A 13,702-nucleotide genomic window follows, 5' to 3' on the forward strand; every position below is an offset into this window, starting at 1 on the left:
AACCTACGGATAGTTTCTATATATTATCTAAAACCTACAGAAATGATAACAATTTTTTTAAATATACTGCTTAGAGATCATTAACTTAATATAACCTCTCAACTATATTTACTTATTCTTCTGTTAGATACAGGTCAGTTTTCTCTACGCTTACGAGCGACTGGAATTCAAACTAAGTTCCTTTGAGTTATAACAATTTAAAACTTTCATCTGGATAACAGATTTTACTTAATATTTCCAATCTGCGAATTGCTCCGGAAAGCATTTAAATATTTTAAGACTTTACAGATTTTACAAATTATTCAAATAACAGACTGGTCTTTATTAAAATCGGAATAAAAATCAAGATGTTTAAAATATTATCAAATAAAATGTAACGTTATAAACGTCACATGTTCGACATATTTTTTTTAATAATTATTTTATTTCAATATCTTTCCATTTCATGACATTATTTACTTGTCTCTTTGATTTTACTATTTTTATTTTTGATAACAGTTGGCGCTCAATATATCATTCAACTTCCTTTTTAATAAATATTATGTCATAATCTAAATTCCCGTTCTGATTTTCAAAATATTCTAATTCCTTTATTTAGACCCCATTATGTTTTATGCCGTAAAACATAAAATTTTTATGTCACAATTGAGTCGACAAAATCTGTCAGTTGGCAACTCTGCTCTGACATGCCTCTTCAATTCTGAAGAAGGGGAAGTAGTCATTCATCTATAAAAATAAATGCTTGAATTGAAAAGTCATTTATATTATAAATTTTTTCTTGGAATGAGTTTATTTATTATTTAACCAATATCCAGTGTATTTTTACTTCATATTTGACTTGTTTTTATACATACATAACCCCCACCGCACATGTTTCTTTTAACATTACAATATTTCCCATATTTAACTAATTTAATTAATAGTAATTATATTCATTTTATCCGTGCCAATTTGATATTCGCTATTAAATATAGTAGCTATTTGTAACCTTTATATGACAAGGAAATATTTAATGTTATTGTTTTTCCTGATTGGGTATTTTTTTCCGAAGCTCCATAAAACATTATTCAGAGGAATGACAGAAGCGGCATAGAAAATTTACAGAACTCAATAGTTGCTTAGAGCTACAACGAGCTCGATTCCGCATCTTTATCAACCTGAAACCTACTCATTGAGCTAAAATATATTTAGCAATTATCAGAAGCAACCATCAAGTTATCATGTCAACCACATAAATCCATAAGTATCATTTTAAAATTATTGTAAAGCTTTAGGCAAGATTTGCTTTGATTTTAGTTTAATATTAAAATGTGTACAATAAATATGATTAGTTAATATCTTGGTTTGTTTGTCCCAGCCAAAATCATTTTTCATCTTCACTTTATAATTTCCTATTAGCAGCAATAAGCCATAATTTTAAAATAAGTTTATTTTGAAGCTTTGATTTTCACTTCGGAACTTTTGTGTTTTGAAAATAATTCATTATATTTATATTTTAAGAACGACTTTCACTTTGGAACTTTTGTGTTTTGAAAATAATTTATTATATTGTATTTTGAGAACGACTTCCGAAGTGGAAATCAAATCATTTTTAATCAATTAATCAAATTTATTTTAAAGTAAAATGGAGGGTTATTCCAGGTAAATTAAATAAATTGTGGGAATGTGGGATAATAGGGAAGGTCCAGTACCTTCAGTGTTAAAGATATTTACTTGACAATGTCTTTAAATCCTTTCCGATTTCTACTGAGATGTTTGAGGTTTGACGACTTTAGACGAGCAATTAATTGCTTTTAGGAAAAAATGTCAATTCCGTCAATACATCCCCAGTAAACTATCCAAATATGGTATAAAAATATTTGCGTTAGTCGATAGCAAATATGCATCTACAACCAACTGGTCCTATTGCAACTGATTGGAGTAGAGCTTCTTCTTCTTAAAGTTCCATCTCCTATCGAAGGTTGGATATCATAACGGCTATGGTCACTTTGTTGGCTGCTGCTCTGAAAAGTTGTAGTGAACTACAGTTAAACCATTCTCTAATGTTCTTCAGCCAGGAGATGCGTCTTCTTCCTATGCTTCTTCTTCCTTGGATCCTTCCTTGTATAATAATTCTCAGCAGCTCATATTTTTCTTCTCTGGTTATGTGACCCAAATATTCTAGTTTTCTTCTTTTTATGCTGTTCATAATTTCTAACTCTTTATTTAGACGTCGTAGTACCTCAGCATTGGTAATCCTTTGAACCCACTGAATTTTTTATATTCTTTGGTAACAGCACATTTCGAACGCTTCTATTTTCCTTATGTGTTGTTTCTTTAATGTCCAAGCTTCCATTCCGTATAGTAAGATAGAAAATATGTAACACATTAGAGCCCTCAATCTGAAATGCAACTGAAGGTCTCTGTTGGTAAGCATTGTCTTCATTTTCACAAATGCTTGCCTTGCAGTTTCAATTCGGACTTTGATTTCTTTGCTTTGGTCATTTTTGTCATCAACCCAGGTTCCCAGATATTTGTGTGTCTCTACTTTTTTTATTTGGGTTTGCTCTATCATTAATCTTTCATTTTCATGTTGCGTTTTTGAGACAATCATAAATTTAGTTTTTCTCTTATTTATTTTTAGTCCGTATCTAATGCAGGAGTAGAGCAGAGGTTGTTAAAAGAATGGTTAAACCCATAGAAGGAACGGTCAGAAATGTAACCATGGATAACTAGTTTACCAGTATACTTTTGGCTATGGACTTGCTTCAAAAGCGATTAACTATTCAGTATACAATTCGTAAAAACAAGAGGGAGGTACCACAAAAATTTATAACGTCTAAAAACAGAGACGTACATTCCTCACTATTCGGATTCCTCCAAGAAAAATGTATCTTGGTAACATACGTTCCAAAAAAAAAATATTATTGATTCTGAAACAGACAACAAGAACAAATCCGAAATAATAATGGATTACAACAAAACAAAATTCGGTGGATATCTGGTTGATCAGCTGTGTGCACAATATGATGTTTACCGAAACTCTCGGCGTTGGCTACTCACCGTGTTCCTTGATTTATTACATATATCAGGAATTAATGCATCTTTCCTGTATGAGGCTAATAATGTCACTGCATCCACTCGCAAGAAGCACTTTTCTTCAGGACGTTTCGTTTGAGTTAATAAAACCACTGGTTAAGGTGACTAGACAACACTAACACACCAACAGAAATAAAAGAAAAAATTTAATTTCTTTTAAAAATAAATAACGAAACTCCTAAAAAAGTTTCGACATGATCTTCGGTCCTTCGGCGTTGTCATATTTGTAGACGAGCAAGGAATAAGACCACTAGAAAATGGTGCAGCAGCTGTGATAAGTGGACATTCCCAGGACATTTAAAGCAAATATGTGTACATTGTGCTGAGATAAAACAGAACATGTGGTCTGAATCAGATTACGATGTTATATTTAGGATATTATAGAACCTACACTGGTTTGTAAAGTTTGGTTAGAGGTAACGTTGATTTATGGTATTTGTTTTTTAATTTTTATTGTTTTTTTTTTACTATTTTCAAGTAATATCGCCTTTCCAGAGCTCCAGTATGTATGGATTACTAATGTAATTGACGCCTGTAGTAACGTAAGAAAATAGAACGTGTGTACGGGAGGGTTAAATATCAAGAGAATAATTTATTCCAAAATCATAGGACCAACGCAGTAAATTTTAAAGGATATTGCTAAGGATATTTGTTTACCTTCAGTCCAATCTCGAACTAAAAACCGGATAATGATGAGGAATAATTTTCTTCGTAGTTTTGTAAAATAATCCTTGGTCAAAGGATAGTATTTGCTGTAGTTGCTCGTTCACAAATATTTTAAAGCACTTGTGGATCCACTCCTGTAATAGGATGTTGCCATATTTGTCGAAACAAATGGAAAAACAGCGTAAAATGCAAAAAGTTGTGTAGGATGTTTTCTACCTGTGTGTGACGAACATTCTTTGTCTAAAACGATATACATGTATTGCAAAAATCCACACTAACCTCCATATTTGTATTTTGATTTAAAAAACCTATCATTCAACTACAAAATATAATGTTTTTTTTTATAACATTTATTTAAAAAAAGGTACAAGGTATAAATGTACCTATGCCGTCGTGTATGGGGGTAGAAAGAATTTGTAACGATGAGTCCAAGCCATCACCGTTAAACCAGCGTGCGCGCGAACCAACCCATGAAGTAGGAGTGTATCGACAGTAGAAAGGGCAAAGCTCCGCTATATAAACGGCAACATTTCCTCACAGAGAGAGAATCGACAGGTGTTGACTGAAGGTTCTCTCTTCCCAACCCCGGCTTGCGGACGTGTTGAGTTCACAAGTTGTTTCCTTTTCTTTTACCGTCTTTACCCGAAAAGCGTGTTGAGCTTTTTACTACCCGTACTCTGAAACCGTCGTGTTGAGGTTGTCGAGGAGTGTCCTATTAACCCGAATCACTTAAGGGACGTGTTGAGTTCCTTTCCTTCCTTTATACCTATCGTCCGCTGTTATTAAAACCGTAAAATTTCAAATACACATTCGCTTGCCGATAAGACTGGTTCCATATGACAAGGTCAAACTTAATTTGAATAAATAGGCCAGGTACTGAGAAGACTAAACCAAATTGTAAATATGTATATAAGATTTTTGTCAATTTAATTTAAGGAAGGCAATAAAGTTTTATTTTTATTTTGAACTCTGTCTCTGACTGTCTAAAAGCTACCCGGATAGTGACTCCCACGAGAGGACGTCACAAATGGCGCCCGAGCAGAAAAATACGTTTTAAACAATAATACCGACCGAATTCCGAATTTTATTTTCATGAGACAGTACTACGTTTCAAATTTTAATCAAAGACAGGGTGATTCACAGTTCAAAAATGACAGACGCTCCGGAAACGTCGAAGGTTAGTTGGGTGTACCTATTAAAGAAAGATGAACTTATAGCCGAATTAACAAACAGAGAACAGCCGACGGAAGGGAATTTCAGCGAGCTAAGAGCGAGATTAGTTGCGATCATCAAGGCAGAGGAAATAGAAGAAAACCAGATGGAAGACAGACAAAGAAAGATGGAAATAGTACGCAAATGGGGGTTACACTTTGACGGTTCAAGAGACCCGATAGAATTCATAGAACGGTTGAAAGAACTCCAGACAGCTTACGGCCTACAAGACACCCACGTTTTACAAGCTCTACCAGGAACATTAAACGGGAAAGCATTACTATGGTACAGAAACAATAATAAATATTGGAACGAATTAAAAGACTTCGAACAAGATTTCCGCAATTTCTTCGTTTCCTCCGTTCTCACACAATCTCTGGAAGCTCAAATCCGGAACCGACTCCAACGAAACAACGAAGGTGTAAAAGACTACATCATTGATATTCAAACAATGATCAGAAGACATGGTGAATTCAATCACCAAGAAGAACTAAACAGGATATACACCAATATGAACCCGAAATACAAGTTGTATATAAAGAGGCAAGACGTATCGTCAACACAGGACATCATCAGACTAGCGGAAGAATATGATATGGTCCAAAAAGAAATATACAACAGAAACAATACACGGTGTGACTGGACACAGGCAAATAGTCATAATAACAAAATACAGAATTTCGACAAACAGACTTGTTGTTGGAGATGCGGCCGCAGAGGCCACAACAGAAGAAACTGCAGAGCTATCGCTGTACTCTTCTGCAGCCATTGCGGAACCCGAGGAACAACTTCCAATAACTGCCAATGTAGAAGCCGACCGGAAAACTCCAACAGGACTGGACAAGAAGGAGGCAACCCAGTCAGCATTTAGAGTCCTCCCTAACAACCTCCAGCTACGCACACTATACAGATCAACGACCCCACACAACGATAACGTTCAGCAACGGTAAAAAGTTAAGAGCACTAATAGACACAGGAGCCCAAAATTCGTTTATAGGACAAAAAGGTAAAAAAATATTGGAACAATGTGGAACAAAAAGCGACAGAAAAGCTTTAAAGATCACGCTGGCAGATGAAAAAACCAGCAACATAGAAATCTGTTTTACAGCAAAATGTTCCATAGACAACGTTTGGAGAAAAGCCAAGCTACATTTTTTACCAAACCTAGCTTCAGAAGTAGTACTGGGAATGCATGAAATAACAAGATGGGGCCTTGATTTATCAAACATCTTAAATAGAAATCGCGTAAGAAGGAGAGAACAATACCCAACCAGGACAGAACACGGATCCAGATCGTACAATGCAGATAATAACCGAATACCGACCAATTCCAGGGTCAACGAAACACCAACCGCAAGACATCCGCTCCAACAGAGAAGCAAAATATATAACAAAACGACTCACCGACTACCGACCGATACCGCGGTCGAAGACCAGACCGAAAATATACCGACTACCGACCGATACCGCGGTCGACAACCAGACCGAAGATATACCGAACTACCGACCGATACCGCGGCCGACGACCAGACCGAAGATATTCCGTCATACATACCGGAATTCACGAACAGTCCAATACGAGAGCAGCTCGACATCAGTACTACACTAAACAATACCAAAAAAAAACAATTACAGGAATTGTTACTAACAGAATTGGAGAAATTTAAACAAATTAAAGGAACAACACATCTAACCGAACATACAATAAAACTCAAACATAATACACCGATCAAACAAAGATACAGGCCCCGAAACCCGGCAATGCAGAAGATCATAAACAATGAGATAGATAAGATGCTAGAAGAGAACGTGATAGAAAAATCCAATAGCCCGTACAGTTCCCCCATCGTCCTAGTAAAAAAGAAGTATAACAACGGATACAGATTTTGCATCGATTTTAGGAAAATCAACGACATCTCAGAAAAAGATGCCTACCCATTACCGTACATCAATCATATCCTAGAAAAGTTAAAATCTGCAAAATATTTTACCACGTTAGATCTAAAAAATGGATATTGGCAAGTACCACTTTCCGAAGCAAGCAAACCCTTGACCGCTTTCATAGCACCAGGAAAAGGACTATTCCAGTTCAAAGTACTTCCATTCGGATTACACGCCGCCTCCGTTACTTTTCAACGTTTACTGGATACAGTAATCGGCCCAGAAATGGAACCACATGCATTCGCCTATTTAGACGACATAATAGTACTGGGGAAAACGTTCGAGGAACATGTGGAAAACTTAAAAGAAGTAGTTCACAGACTACAGCAGGCCAAACTACGAATTAATATAGACAAATGTAAATTCTGCAAAGAAGAGATAAATTATTTAGGCCATGTAGTAAACAAAACGGGAATAAAAGTGGACGACAACAAGACAAAAGCTATAGTCGAATATCCCGCACCAAAAACCGTTAAACAACTACGCCGATTTTTGGGCATCATCTCATGGTATAGGAGATTTATAAAAGATTTTTCACGAACTGCAGCCCCTTTAACAAAGCTACTAAAGAAAAAACAACATTGGACTTGGGACAGAGACCAAGAGGAAGCATTTAACAAAATAAAATTACTACTGACACAAGCTCCAATACTGATCTGCCCGGACTTCCAGAAAAGATTTTTTTTACAATCTGACGCTTCGAACCACGGTTTAGGAGTAGCTTTAGTACAAATAAACGACGAAGGACAGGAACAAGTCATCGCTTACGCAAGTCGAACCCTAACAAATGCCGAAAAAAATTACAGCGTTACAGAAAAAGAACTACTAGCGATCATCTTCGGTATAGAAAAGATGAAACCCTACATCGAAGGATACCCATTTTCAATTATCACAGATCATCAAAGTCTACGATACTTACAAACAATGGAAAACCCTACAGGTAGAATAGCTAGATGGGCAATGCTGCTGCAACAATTTGACTTCGATGTCATTTACAGAAAGGGCTCCCAGAACGTTCTGGCCGACGCGCTCTCTAGAGAACCAGTAGATCTGGTTTGCATAATAAACGTAGAAGATGTAGAACCCGACGAATGGTACAATAAAGCTTTAAATAAAATCCAGACAAATCCGCAACTATTTTCAGACTACTCTATCAAAGATGGACTTCTTTATCGATACTTCTGGGACAAATACGATTTAAAAGAGACAGAGGTATCCAACCCCTGGAAACTATGCATCCCAAACCACAAGAGACAACAACTCCTGGCAGAAAACCACGAGCAACCGACCGCAGGACATCTAGGAATAGCCAAAACAATAACCCGCCTAGCTAGAAAATACTACTGGCCAGGGATGTTTAAAGACGCCGCAAAGTTCGTCAGGAACTGCAAGAACTGTCAGCAATTTAAGCCGCAACAAAGCTTAACTCCAGGCCGCATGCAATCTACACAAATTCCGCCACATCCATGGCACACCGTTTCAACCGACATCATAGGACCCCTTCCAACATCCAGCAAAGGAAACAAATATATAATGACATTCCAGGACACCTTTTCAAAATGGGTCGAAGCCATACCGATCAGAACAGCAACGGCAAAATCAGTCTGTCAGAACTTAAAAGATAAAATCATTATGAGATTCGGATCACCCAAAGAACTAATATCAGACAACGCAAGAACATACGATAACAGGGAAGTACGAAAGTTGCTAGACGAATTCCAGATTTCTAAAAGAAACATTCCGCCATATTCTCCCCAGAATAATCCAGTAGAAAGAACAAACAGAGTAATCAAAACAATGATAGCTCAGTTCTGCGATAATAACCATAAGAAATGGGACACGAGCCTTCCAGATTTACTATTCGCATATAATACAGCTAAACACGATTCAACGGGTTTCTCCCCAGCCTTCCTGAACTTTGGACACGAACTAGAAATTCCAAGTAAAGTCGTAAACACCCCAAACGACACACAACATACCGATCAAAACATAAAATGGCATAAACTACGAGAAACATTCGAACTAGTACGTACAAACCTGGCAAAAGCTTTTACAACTCAAAGCCATTACTACAACTTACGACGAAGAGAGTGGAAACCCACAATAAACGACAAAGTCATGAAAAGGGAATACCAACTCTCAAATGCCGCCAAAAATTTTAACGCCAAATTAGCACCGAAATTTTCAGGCCCATATACTATAACAAAAGTGTGTTCTAATGTAATATTCAAATTAAAACACGACGATAAAAACCGTACAATAACAGCTCATATCAAAGACCTAAAACCCGCATTTACCGATTTCCCTACTCCTTAATCAGTCCAAGCACTTACAGTCAACACCAAGTAGTGACAGTATATTTTAATACAGTTTACAGTTACCTTCAAATACAATGTCAGACACATTAGAAATATATTACAGTGACATAGAAATGGACGGCACAGTTACGCCGCCACCATACACCGTTCCAGAAGTAATATCACCATTAGGGAACACACCAAAACCTAACACCCCGGGCAAAGGCTGCGAGCCCCTGATAAAGGCTATTTCCAAATTCAAGAACCTTTTCGATGAACCAACCATGGGCATCACAAAAATTCAGAAAGTCCAGTCAATTCCAGTGTCAATCCCGCTGCTCTCACTAGTTCCGCCGCAGCATAAAGGAAAAAAATACAGACTGAGACTCCCGAACCAGGTGCTGAGGATAAAAACCAATAATTGAAGCCCCACGAAGGAAGACGTTTTTTTTAAAGAGAGAGGAAGACGTTTTTTTGTTTAAGAAGACGATATTTATATTTTTTTAGGGCGGACATTTTTTATTTCGATGTATTGTAAATTTTTTTTAGGGTAACCAAGTACCTGGCAAGGAATAAAAATAAAAAAAAAATTTTGTTCCAAAATTTTTTTTTTCCCCAGGAAGAAAGGGTGTAACGATGAGTCCAAGCCATCACCGTTAAACCAGCGTGCGCGCGAACCAACCCATGAAGTAGGAGTGTATCGACAGTAGAAAGGGCAAAGCTCCGCTATATAAACGGCAACATTTCCTCACAGAGAGAGAATCGACAGGTGTTGACTCTTCCCTACCCCGGCTTGCGGACGTGTTGAGTTTACAAGTTGTTTCCTTTTCTTTTACCGTCTTTACCCGAAAAGCGTGTTGAGCTTTTCACTACCCGTACTCTGAAACAGTCGTGTTGAGATTGTCGAGGAGTGTCCTATTAACCCGAATCACTTAAGGGACGTGTTGAGTTCCTTTCCTTCCTTTATACCTATCGTCCGCTGTTATTAAAACCGTAAAATTTCAAATACACATTCGCTTGCCGATAAGACTGGTTCCATATGACAAGGTCAAACTTAATTTGAATAAATAGGCCAGGTACTGAGAAGACTAAACCAAATTGTAAATATGTATATAAAATTTTTGTCAATTTAATTTAAGGAAGGCAATAAAGTTTTATTTTTATTTTGAACTGTCTCTGACTGTCTAAAAGCTACCCGGATAGTGGCTAAATAAAGAAAGTGGATAAAGAAGTGGATAAATAAAGAAAAGTCTCAAAAGTTCAAGTCTCTACCTCTTTGAAAACAAAATTATCACAATTCAAAAACTCAATAAGTACAATTATTGTATTTATGCACCCGATGAACATAAAAAACAATATTATGTATTTTATAGTGCTACTATTCTTAAAAATCAGTTTCTTTGTTTTATCTGTAAAATCTAATTTTTGTGACCCGTAGTGTTTTTGAAATAACTGAATAAAGTTTTATATTAAATTTTGTATGTGCTCCAGAAATTTAACGTAACTTACTTAAGTATCTAGCAAATGACTACAATAATAAACATTTTTTATATGACAAGTTAGGATTTAATATCATTCCATTTTAAATATTGCTATGATTTCGATAATGGTATAAAAAAAGGGTTATTAATAAGAGCCTAGCGGTTTTACCAAGGGTTCTTAAACAACACTTCGAAGTTTGCTTTATTAGTCGTTCCATTTCCAAAGATAATTAACTTTCATATTGTCAGCGGAATGTCACGACGATTAATCTCCTTTCTCAGGAAGTAATAAGGCAAACAAAAGTCTCAACAATTTTAAACTCCATTCCTAATTCTAAAATCCCCTTTACAAATCCAGGGAGAATTGACTAACGTTCTTAATTTTATTGGTCCCAATCAAAGCGTATACTAGCACAAAACCACGCCATTTTAAAGATAAAATGTTTGAAATGAAATGAAAAAAGCAATTAAGTCGTTATTACTCAATTGAATTAAAGTGTTGAAAGAAATGTTTCATAGAATAAGAACTTTGGTTCTATACTGAATACAATGAGATTAAATTGAAAAATTAAACAGTATTAAAAATGGTCGTACAATGTGATTGTACTTTTTTTATCAAATTATGCGATAAAAATAGGTGCCGCAAAATAAAATGTAGATTTTATGAAAAATATTGCCAAGTAATTATTATCTTTACAACGTGTCTTACAATACAATACAATAGATAAACTAGCTCCAAATCGAGATATGTTTTGCAAGAGAATAAAAATTTTATCCATAAATTTAAATCGATCACAATACATGACCATAGACGAGTCATTTGTAGCGTCTCATGGAAACTGTCAATTTCGACAGTATGTACCTTCCAAGTCTGCAAAGTACGGGATTAAGATATTGTCAAATACATTTATATCTATATTATTAAATATGAATCGCCGAAATGTTTGTACGGCCATCACTTCAAAACGATTTCACCAAATTAAATAATTATTCTTTTTTTTTGTTGTGTTTGATATTATCAAGAGAAGGTGCAAAAGCCCAAACCTTTTTTTGTTTTTTGGAAAAAAATTTTTATTTTTATTTTTTTATAATGTGGTATTAAAACATTTTCTTACCTTGCCTTAATTTTCACCACTCTATTTCTGACCCCTTAGGCCATATTAGTGTTACAGAGTTGTCATACTACTCCAAAATGTCTAAAGCGATTTTTAAAAAATTATATATATATATATATATATATATATATATATATATATAAATATATATATATATATATATATATATATATATATATATATATATATAAATATATATATATATATATATATATATATATATATATATATATATATATATATATATATATATATATATATATATATTGTTATGATGTGTTTTTTGTTTGAATGATGAGCAATGAGTATTTTTAATAATATAGGGTTTTTATCGCGGTTCTCAAAGAATTAGTTTGTAAGTACTTTTTTAAATTATCTTTATTATAACTATTATGGAACACACATATATATCTAACCTAGCCAATGTAAATTTAAAATAAACTATCTTTAAATTGATACTCTTATAAAACTAATTAAATTCTATAGACAATGTAAAATTTAAACAAACTATATTCAAAATTGAAATTGTTATGACACTAACTAAATTATATTAACAAAATTTTGTACCTTTCTTTCACTAAATGCCTAAATGAACTGTTTTCCACTATATAGATTCTAATCATCACTGAATGTCTTCGTACTTCGGTTATCCTTGTTTTTGGTGAAATTACTTTTTCCAATTATCAGCTTCTACCAATTTAAGATATATTTTTATTCACCAGCATTTATAAACCACCAATCAAACCAGCAAACACCATTTATATTTATTCTTCTTTTCAATATACCAATATCCAATTATTATAAGTTGATTTATACTAATCTCCAATCATAATATAATTTGAATTCCTTCCAATGTCCATCCAATATTCTTCTAATATACTTTTATAATCTTCAATAATTATTTGTGTATAATTATAAATGTGCATTAAATATATGCATAATTTTTAATCTTCATTTAACTCACTATATTAAACAATTTGACTATCTCCAACTAACTTTCATATTTCTTATTAATCTGCTTGACTGACTTACTAAAACTGTGAACAATTGACTTCACTAATTAATTGTGTCTATCTTCTACTAACTTTCATAATAAACTGCTTGACTTCTGACTAAAAACTCCTTCTTGAATCCAAATCACGGGTATTTATATCTTTTTGGATATTCCAGAATCATCTGGCAAGAGATCATGTTCCAATTTGTTCCATTACTTCTATATAGATGTTCTCGAAAAAATATCTGTTCCATCCACCGACATAATCATTATTCCAGAATGTTCGACCGTAAACAATGGTCACACTCTGCACTCTGGAGAATTCGTTAATGTTCCATTGATAATTTTGTTGACATTTAGGCTTTTCAGATCAGAATAAACATTCAAATTAGTAACTAACACTCTAATTTAATAAAATACACATTTCAAACAATATATTATTATAACCCCACTTTATATTCGTATTATGATTAATTTCTATCTGTCAATTCGAGAGTATTTTTGGTTGCCTATGCACATGGCTCACTTAAATCTATTTACAACATTAAAATACAACTTTTTACAATTATTATATGATAATTTCTTAAAAATGCCCTCACATAAATAATTTTTATTAAATTCTCTAGTATATAACTTATTTAAAACAACCAAATATCTAATATTATGTAGTATATAACTTATAAATTATTTTCTATAAACCCTAATCGTATCAATACCCCAAAATAATATTTAAAATAAATAATTTACTTATTATTTCTTTTAAATATTAATTTTCTCATACCTTATTAAATTTAATAAATTAATAATTCAAATTTTTTTTTTTATTTAAAATGTGTTAAATACATCCCTGTTCGCTGTCTATGTCAAAGCAGAGAACAATGGATCACAGTTCGGCTATTCTATGGTCAAACTGTCATG

At 34.0% G+C, this 13,702-nt stretch overlaps 1 protein-coding gene across 2 annotated transcripts in view; it reads right to left on the bottom strand.

Annotated features, from left to right (window-relative positions):
* LOC140441321 (neurotrimin-like) overlaps positions 1-13,702 on the bottom strand; it is a 1,166,806-nt gene that overhangs the window by 803,526 nt on the left and 349,578 nt on the right. The gene's annotated exons all lie outside the window — the stretch shown is intronic.

The sequence above is a fragment of the Diabrotica undecimpunctata genome, chromosome 5 (assembly GCF_040954645.1).
Source record: "Diabrotica undecimpunctata isolate CICGRU chromosome 5, icDiaUnde3, whole genome shotgun sequence".
NCBI lineage: Eukaryota > Metazoa > Arthropoda > Insecta > Coleoptera > Chrysomelidae > Diabrotica > Diabrotica undecimpunctata.